Genomic DNA, 9,612 nt, shown 5'->3' on the forward strand with positions numbered 1-9,612 from the left:
TAAGCATGTATTGCGTATTAGGATATTTATATATGTTTATGTATATTTGCGTGTTACAAGTTTCCGAATGATAGGCAGAAAAGTGATTACCCAGTCATAAACGAGCCCGTGAGCGTTCTGATTCCCGAGAAGATAGTGTCAAGTACCTGCAGTGATACAGATTCGGGACTTGCAGTTGTCTATAATCTGAAGCTGTATTAATGTCTTTAATAAAAAAAATACATATATATATATATATATATATGTTGTTAAGCCTTCTGAAGTTTGTGTTGTCTCACATATAAATAAAGAGGCAAGAAAGAGAACGGGAAGAAGACTCTAAAGATGGATGTGTGCTTACTGTTTAATCAGACACTACGGGTTGAAGTCAACTTGGGGTGACTTTGGTAAAGCCAAATAAGCTTTGAGAATAGATAGGAGGCATCACAATCTCTCATGTGATGTCCATATAAAGTTTGAGCTTAATTAAACCTAATCCGTATCACAGAAGCGATGAAAATCATACTAAGTTTTATACCTGCTTACAACCTGTTTCTTTATGTCATAATATCGCTGAACATGGATCTATGTGACAGCCACTTAATTAGCATGATTCCTGTTCGGATCTTTTCTAAAACATGCAGGTCCTCGTCAAGATTGAAATTTGATCCCGTTTAATTAATTATCTTTACTTTATTTTATGTTTTATACCTTGGTACGTTTTAATAAACACTTGGTTACTAGTTTTGATTCCTTTCTCTTTAATCTAATTTAAGGCGATGTTGTTTATTAAGAAGTTAGTTCAGGCGAAGTTATTATCACAGCGAAGTTGACCAGCGAAGTTGTCACAGGGGCGAAGTTAACCTTAACTTCGCCCATGTATTTTCAAACCTATATAAGGGGTCAACTTGGTCAAACACTTTCCAAACTATCAAACACTCGGCGAACTTATACCCACACTTCTACCCTCGGCGAACTTATACCTTGAATCGAACCTCATTATTATCTATTTCTTGTCCGTGTTAAAGGTGTGTAGGATCGGTTTAACCTGTAATTCATGTTAATGGTGTTAATCAGATACCTTTGTGGTCCGGTTTGTGACATAGTTTGTGCAACCCTTTAAACACCCGATAAACTATCTGTTTCTACTGTGTTTGTAACCCATTTAGTCTTCTAGATCTCAATAGAACTATTGTTTTGATTCTCAAATACTTCAGACAACACCTTGATCGGATCATAATAATACGCCGTTTCAGATTCAGGCAAAGTTAGGGTTAGGCGAAGTTATACTCAACTTCGCCTTAGGTTTAACTTCGCCTGCTTAAGCTTATATTATCTAAAAGTTCTGGTTTGTTCTCAGGCGAAGTTAGGGTTTAGGACGAAGTTGTACTCAACTTCGCCATATGGCTAACTTCGCCTGCACATTAGTCGGTATCATAACTTCGCTCAGGGTAACAGGCGAAGTTATGATCTGCTACGTCGATGTTCTAACTTAGACCGTTTGTTGTGCAGATATGGCTGCTGTGGCAGGGGCTGGTGGTGCTGGTGGTGACGAAGGTGGTGACAACAACCGACAGTTCTTTCCGGGTCACAACATGTATATCACTTTGGATCCGGATGCTAGTGGTATCGACGACTATCGCGAGATCATATCCTTCCTCGTTCGCTCACGTATTTTTCACGCCATCACTACTACTCTCCCCATTTCTCTACCAAATATTGAAGACTTTTGGCGAACGGTAGAATATGACTGTAGAGTTGATCCTCCGGTTATGCGCGCTACAGTGAACAATCAGGTGGTACAGTTCTCGGCAGATCAAATAAGGGTCGCTTTGCAGTTCGGGGCTGAAACTACAGATGATCCAACAGATTTTCCAGCTCCATTAAGAGATGGTGCGTTTCTACGTATGGGTTATTCGGGTCTGTTGGGTGACACTCAAAGGAGAAAGGGATTTTTATTAGATCAGTGGCGTTTTCTGATGCTCGTAATGATAGTGTGCATGTCTGGTCGTAAAGCTGGTACAGACAGTATGGGAGCATCGATGCAATCTGCAATGACTGCACTGACTTACAACAAGCCCTACAGCTTTAGTCAGATGGTGTTTTATGAAATTGATCGTCACAGACGCGCGGTCGCCAGGGAAAGATTTTTGATGTACCCGAAATTCCTATAAATGATTCTGAATCACGTAACCCCTGCGCTGCCTCAACGACGTCCTATCCGTTATGTTGAGAGTGTAAGTAAGAGAATTTTTGCGCAATGTAGGTCATCAAGTGCTCGTAGCAAACCAGAGCTTCGTCCGCGGCACACTGCATTGTTTGGTTATTTGGTGAATCCTGCTTATATTGCTCCTCCAGGAGATGAATTTCGTGACCCGGCACCGCAACAGGCTAATGTTCCTCAACCACCTCCTATGGTTCTACCACCACCTGTGGTACAGCAAGCACTGCCTGCTGATCCTGTTGCAGCTCCGGAAGAACAGGTCGATCTTGAAGTCGCCTTTGGAGGGCAAGGGTTCTTTGACATGGAACAAATTGATCCAGCTGCTGAGGTTTGAGCCCCAGTAGCTGAGGCATCTGGTGTGCATGTCTCTATGGTCGCCACGTCTGTGGCGGATTCTGAGAGAACCGACTCTGATTCCTCCACTGACGATATTGCTGAAGCACAACAGATTCTGGTCAGACAAGAAAGAATACATGGCAAGAGAAAGAAAGACTCGGATGACAGTGAATCTGACTATGAGGAGGAGTTAGACAAGTTGGTACGAAGATCGAAGAAGGTCAGAACTGGTGAGAGTTCAGGAGTTGGTGAAAGCTCAAGGGTGGTTCGTTTCTCTCCACCCTCGTTATCTGGTATGACTATGGTTCCTGCTTCTATGAGTGTGACAGTGCCGATTACCTCAAGTGTTCCCGTGGTGACTACATCGTCATCATTTGGTGTTCCTCCGACCACGTTTCAATTTACAGCACCAGAGATAGTCTCCTTGCCACCTCCTACTGTCACTCCATCAGAGGTTGTTGCAAGATTTTTTGAGTCAACGTTGGTTGCTACTGCGGGGTTGCCTATTTCTATACCATCCGCAGTTACTTTTCAGACTACTTCTGATAATCCAGCTAGTTTGGGAATTCCTCTACCTTATACTCAAGACATTTCTCACATGCGTTTTGATTTTGATGCTACTTTGTCTGATTCTGAAAGGATAGCGGCTCTTGAACGGGTAGTTGCTGAACAGTCAAGAATCAATCTAATCCAGACTCAAGCTATCCAGCGACTTGTAGCAGAAAATCAGATCCAATCGTCCCTCCTTGTTGAACATGGTAAACTATTTGATGCTTTACAACAGTTCTTAACATCTCAGGGGGAGACGAGCTGCAAGGGCGATGAGTTGAGAACCAAGAAGAGACAAGATAGAGACGATGATCCCAATGCATCAAAAGGTGCAGGTGGTGAGTTGCCAAGAATTGAACAAACTCTTGGGACTTCCACATCTCAGGGGGAGTCAACTGGTACATCAGGTGGATCAGGTGGTGAAAATGTCGTGGTTGTTGATGATGAGGAAACGTTGGGTGATGACGATGATTTATAGATGATGTGTTAACTATTGATGAGATTGAAAAGATAGGAGAACAGATTGTGATTGATAGTGAGATAGAAGAAGGTGAGATTGTGGATGATAGTGTAGAACATGATATTCCAGATTTTGACAAGGTAAATGTGAGTCAAGATATGGATGTGTCTGATGAGTCTGAGTGGGAAGAACAACTGAGATGGAAAGAAGGCTACGCTCAGTGGTTTGTTAAGACAAAGAAGCCAGCGGTTCCAACGATGTTCAAAAAGAGTTACAATATCAAGGGGTATGCTGAGTCAAAGAAGGGTATTATTTGCTGGCTGTATGATGAGCAGTTAAAGTTATTATGATAAAACGCTTTTATGGGATTCAGTATTTTTAGAGGACGTTGAGATCGCTCAATACCTTTCCTGAGTGTGAGGTGAAGGATTTGGCTAAATTGGGATTGATTAATAGGAGTGATGACAATATGGCTAGAATAATTGGGAAGATTGTGTGGAATGAAAGTGTGAAAGAGAAGAAGTTTGAGTTGTTAAAGCTTCAGAAAGGGAAGTTAGTTGAAGATAAGGAAAGAGGAATGCGAGCTGATGGCAAACCTTGGATGGTGATGAAATATAAGCCTATTCTGTGTTTGAAAGAAGTGCCAATGAAGATAATGCCCAAGGATGTTTTAAAGAGTCTTAAGTGGTGGTACGTTGATAGTCAAACAACTGAAGCTGTTATGGAAGATGAAGACGAACAAGAGATTCTGAGAGTGTATGATCCCATGCACTTGGTAAATTTGTCTCAAGCTGATTTGCAGGTACTAAACGATAAGAATATATTCTACATTCGTGCGTGGAAAGATGAAGCCAAGAAGTACCAGAGGGTGGTCTCTGTCTGTGTAAGACAGGGCGTTCATGCTTGAAGATGGGTGAAACGAGATTTTTGGGATTACTAGACACGAGAATGAAGATAGAGATATGAAGCTACTGCCAAGGGGGAGTCTGTTGGTGCATAATGTCAGTAGTTAAGTATCTCGTGTTTTGTATGTGTCTGTAATCGTGTTAGATTGTTTGTTTTGGTTTTGAATATTGTTTTTCACAAGTTCGCCTGGGATGTAGGCGAACTTGGAAATAAGCGAAGTTATGACAACTTCGCCTAGTATGTTAGGCGAAGTTGTCGAGGTCTATTTAAACCTCACTTCGGCTTATCTTAAAGAGAGTTTTTTTTGGTGAACGAACGTGTTGGTAATTAGTGAGATCACGTGTCGAAGTGTTGCAATACAATTGTGTTTATTAGTATTGTGACATGTCTTTGTTTATCGGTTCAACGTATTATCTATCTTACGCTCGTATCGTATTACGTGGGGATTCCGCACCCTCGTGTTACGAGATACTCCTGTGTAGATCCGGATAGGAACCTACAGGAAGGAAGAATTCAAGGATTCAGGATCCTGGAGATGTCCCACAGAAAGCATCTCCTCCCCCACCAGACGCAAAAATTATCAATTTCATCTCCGGTGGCTCAGATATATGTGGAACCTCCTTCTCCTCGGCCAAGAGACATGCTAAAGAAACTAAGTTGGAATACGGAGAGCGACCTGTCATATCCATTACCTTAAAACTGATAAGAGAATCTTCTTTGATGAAGAGGATAAAATGAGCGTCCAGGATCCTCATCGCGATGGTTTGATTATAACTATATTTATTGCTAATCATTATGTGCGTAGGATCCTAGTTGATGGAGGAAGTTCGGTCAACATCATTCAATATGACGTGCTCAAGAAGATGAATATCTTGGATTCATAAATCGTTCCCCGATCATCCGTACTCGTTGGTTTCAGTGGTGAAACTAAGAAAACAATGGGGGACATCAAGCTTCCTATATACATTGCAAGAGTGAACTCTTACCAAAAATTTTGTGTTATAGATAATTTGTCTTGTTGCAATGTAATTTTTGGTAGGCCATGGCTACATGGAATGAAAGCTCTAGCGTTTACCTATCACCAGTGTATCAAACTACCAACTCCTTGGAGGTAGTGAGAATAGATGGGGACCAATGGAAGCTAAGAACTATTACTCATCGTCCATGAAGCCGGCGGCTAAGCAAACGGTAGCATAGCAACTACAACAAAATCCTAGGAATGTACTGGAAGCTCAGGAGCAGGACCTAAAAGAAGTATCCTTGGTCCTCGAGGATCCAGATGTAAAAATTTTCCTAGGATCCAGTATCCCTACTAATATCGAAGAGGATCTAGTATCCTTCCTCAAGCAACGAAGATCCACATTTTCCTTCAAGCATTCCGACATGAAAGGTATTTCAAAAGAGGTAATTACTCATAAACTAGGCCTTGATAGTTCTATTAAACCTATTCACCAGAAGCGAAGGAAATTCTCCCCTGAGAGAAATGCGGTCATACAAGAAGAAGTTGGAAAACTTCTTAAGGCCGGTATGATCAGAGAGTTTAAGTATCATAGATGGTTGGCTAATGTTGTGGTTGTTTCAAAAAATAATGGGAAGTGGAGGGTATGTGTCGATATCACCGATTTAAACAAGGCATGTCCCAAGGATCCTTTACCATTACCACATATAGACTCCATGGTGGATGCAACAGCAGGACATGAGATGCTTACCTTTATGGATGCTTCCTATGGATTTCAACAAATTCAGATGGAACCATCTGACCAGGAAGACATAGCATTCATGACTCCAACTGAAATATATTGTTATATTGCCATTCCTTTTGGACTAAGAAATGCAGGTGCGACCTATCAACTCTTAGTCAACATGATGTTTAAAGATCAAATAGGGAAGACCATGGAAGTATATATAGACGACATGGTAGTTAACTCCAAGAAGGCTGAAGATTATCTTAAGGATTTGGAAGAAGCCTTCAATATCCTCGACCAGTTATGAAACTCATCCCATCTAAATGTGTCACACCCTCAAAATCCACTAACGGAGTTTTACCGTCAGAGGGTGTGAACTAACAGGATCGGATTCATTAGTTATAATCAAACCATAAAGCAAAGTTTCAAAACCATGAAAAACGTTTACGAGTAATTTAATGCGGAAGCGTAAAAACCTTTAACCAAAAGTTGCGTCACGCAGGACGACTTAAAACCAATGATAACTGTTAAAAATAAGTTTGCATAACAAAAGCGTTTTCAAGCAATGCATGTTCCTAAACCGCGCGCCCGCCTCGGCTACCTGAGAATAACATACAAAAAGTGTCAACACAAGGTTGGTGAGTTCACAAGTTTAAATAAAAAAATAAAGCGATTAGCGTTTGCGTTCAGCGTGTTGCGTTACAGCGTTTTGCGTTACAGCGTTTTGCTTTACCAGATAGTGTTATGTCAATTATATATTTATAGGTAGCTAGCCTATAAAACAAGTATCACCAAGTGTTCGACACCGAAGCTGACTGTTTATCAATTTGCCTTGCCACCAGGTCATCCAGACCATGGTATGTGTTTAGCCAAGATTACACCCGCTCGACATCCAGTCGAGTTTAGCGTTGGGTGGGGTTTGTCAAACCCAGTAGTACTACTCAACAATGACTCGCTATTATCCAATATTAAACGGTTCGATGTGAATGAAGGACTTTAGTTAATGCGTTTGCCACTTAGTCTTTACAAGTGATATATAATCTATATTAACAAAATCTTAAATGCGTTTCGGAGTATGTTATCTCCCCCAAGTGAAAATCGTTTAAAAACAGTTTAAAAGGGGAAAGTGAAACTCACTGTTTGCGAAGAAATTCCCAAATTAAATAACCAAGATGCGCGTCACAGAAAAACTCTCTCTAGCGTTCTAAAACAACAAAGAGATTTTTCTAAGTGTCGGAATATTATCGAGTCTCTAGACCCGGCACATATTACCTATGCACATAACATGTTTCGTGTTTCGTTTGTGAATCGTGTGTGACTTTAACAAATGTATTTGTGATACATTACATGTGTATGCAATCATATACGTGTCATGTATTCATAAAGCACATCACTAGCAATTACTCCCCGTAAGGGCATTTTGGTCAAATCATGACAATTAACTAGCCATTATTCCCCATAGGGGCAATTTGGTCAAATTATGACAATCAATTAGCAATTATTCCCCGCAAGGGTAATTTGGTCAGAACATAACAATTATATAGCAAGTATCATGTTTCATGCAATTTCACAAAACTCAGCAGCTAGTTTCACCAAGACAGAAATTCTACTTGAAAGATTGTACTATTCCACCGATCATAGTATCTCAATTAATTTACCAAAAATCATGACAGAAGCATATATGTCTTAGGTTTCCAGAACATATTTTAATATATTTTTATTCCATATAGTTTTCTCACAATCATCAAATCATTACAGCAAACTCATAACAGTCAAATTTATGCGTAACAGAATGTTATTTGCAATTCCCGTTAAACGAAAAATCAAATAAATGCAAGACCACATGGGTTAGGTTTCTAACTCAATAAGTCAACTTCCAGAAGTAGAACCAACCCAATTGGTCTCGTAGTTAATGAGATATAACATTTACAAAACAACCTAACAGCAGGTCTAACAGCTCAGCTTTGCACAACGTTTTTTTAAAATCATAAAAGTTAACCTTTACTTGTCCAAAAATTACAAATTTATACTCTATAGAAACTAGACTCAACCTAGTTTACTGTGGTATACATAATCTCAACCAATTTACACATTTACACTTCGTTACAGTCACTTAAACATCAAATACACATTCTGTCCAGAAACTGTTTGCATCCAAACTCAACATATTAACTATCTATGAACTATCATGCATTCATATAACACTCTAGACTCCATAAACACCATCCATACACATCAATTACACATTACATACATGATTAGGGTTCTTGTTTGAACTCAAATCAAAGACACAACAATTACGTGTAACAATATCAATACTAGTTATCATATCATTACTCAATCAACAACAATCATATTGGTTACATGAACACATGAAAACGGCAGCTAGGGTTTGTAGTTAACCCAACAAACATCAAAATCAAGTATAAAGGATGCATAGGATAATCAATTATACCTTCATAGCACCTAATTCTTCAATCAAACACTTGATTTCTTGATTGTATGTGTGTGTGTAAGTCGACGGCAGCCAAGGAGAAGCCAAGGGAGTTCCGATCGGGATTTAGGGAGAAAGAAAAATAATGGTTAGGGTTTCTTATAACATAGTATTTATAATAATCTATGTTACACTTTGGTCCCTCCACTTCTAAGTATTACTTTTCCTAGCCTAAACTAACTTTTTACATCTTGAGTTAGCGTTTTCCATGTTATCACATAACACATAAGTCTACACATAATTATTGTTTTGACGTTTTTCGTTTATTCATCAATCGTTTGCGTTTCGGTGCAATTCCCGAAAGACTACACATGTAGTAAGTGTTAAGCGTCATTTAAACCCTAGTTTAAATGTAATGAAGTGTGCGTTATAGATTCAGTGATCTTAAGTTTGAATTGACGGAGTTGAGTTAACGGAGTTAACCTGAAATTGACGATTGTCACATCATTCCCATGTTAAAGAATTTTCGTCCCGAAAATTTGAGTCAAGTCGTGATGAGTGTCTGAAAGAGTAAGAAAAAAAAAATTCAGTTTGTCATATCATCCCCTAGTAGAAAGAAATTTCGTCCCGAAATTTAATTCATACCTCCGGTGATGTCTGACGGTTTGCTGGGTTTCGCGGTTTTCTGTGTTTGGTTAGCCCTTCAAAAAGGTGAGGATACTTCTTCATCATTTGATCCTCGCATTCCCACGTGTACTCCGGTCCACGTCTCGAGTTCCAACGAACCTTAACGATTGGAATTTTGCCGTGCTTGAGCGTTTTGGTTTCCCAATCCAAAACCTCGACTGGTTCCTCAATGAAACGTAACTGTTCATCAACTTGCAGTTCCTCCAAAAGGACTACTTGGGTTTCATCAGATAGGCATTTCTTCAAATTGGATACGTGGAATAAATTGTGTACGCCACTGAGTTCCGTTGGTAGGTCCAGTCGGTACGCCACCGGACCAATGCGCTCCGTTATCCGGTAAGAACCAACGTAT

Source organism: Bidens hawaiensis, unplaced genomic scaffold (assembly GCF_021521415.1).
Source record: "Bidens hawaiensis isolate Kalapana, Puna unplaced genomic scaffold, B.hawaiensis_p1.1 tig00055808_1, whole genome shotgun sequence".
In the NCBI taxonomy this organism is placed as follows: Eukaryota; Viridiplantae; Streptophyta; class Magnoliopsida; order Asterales; family Asteraceae; genus Bidens; species Bidens hawaiensis.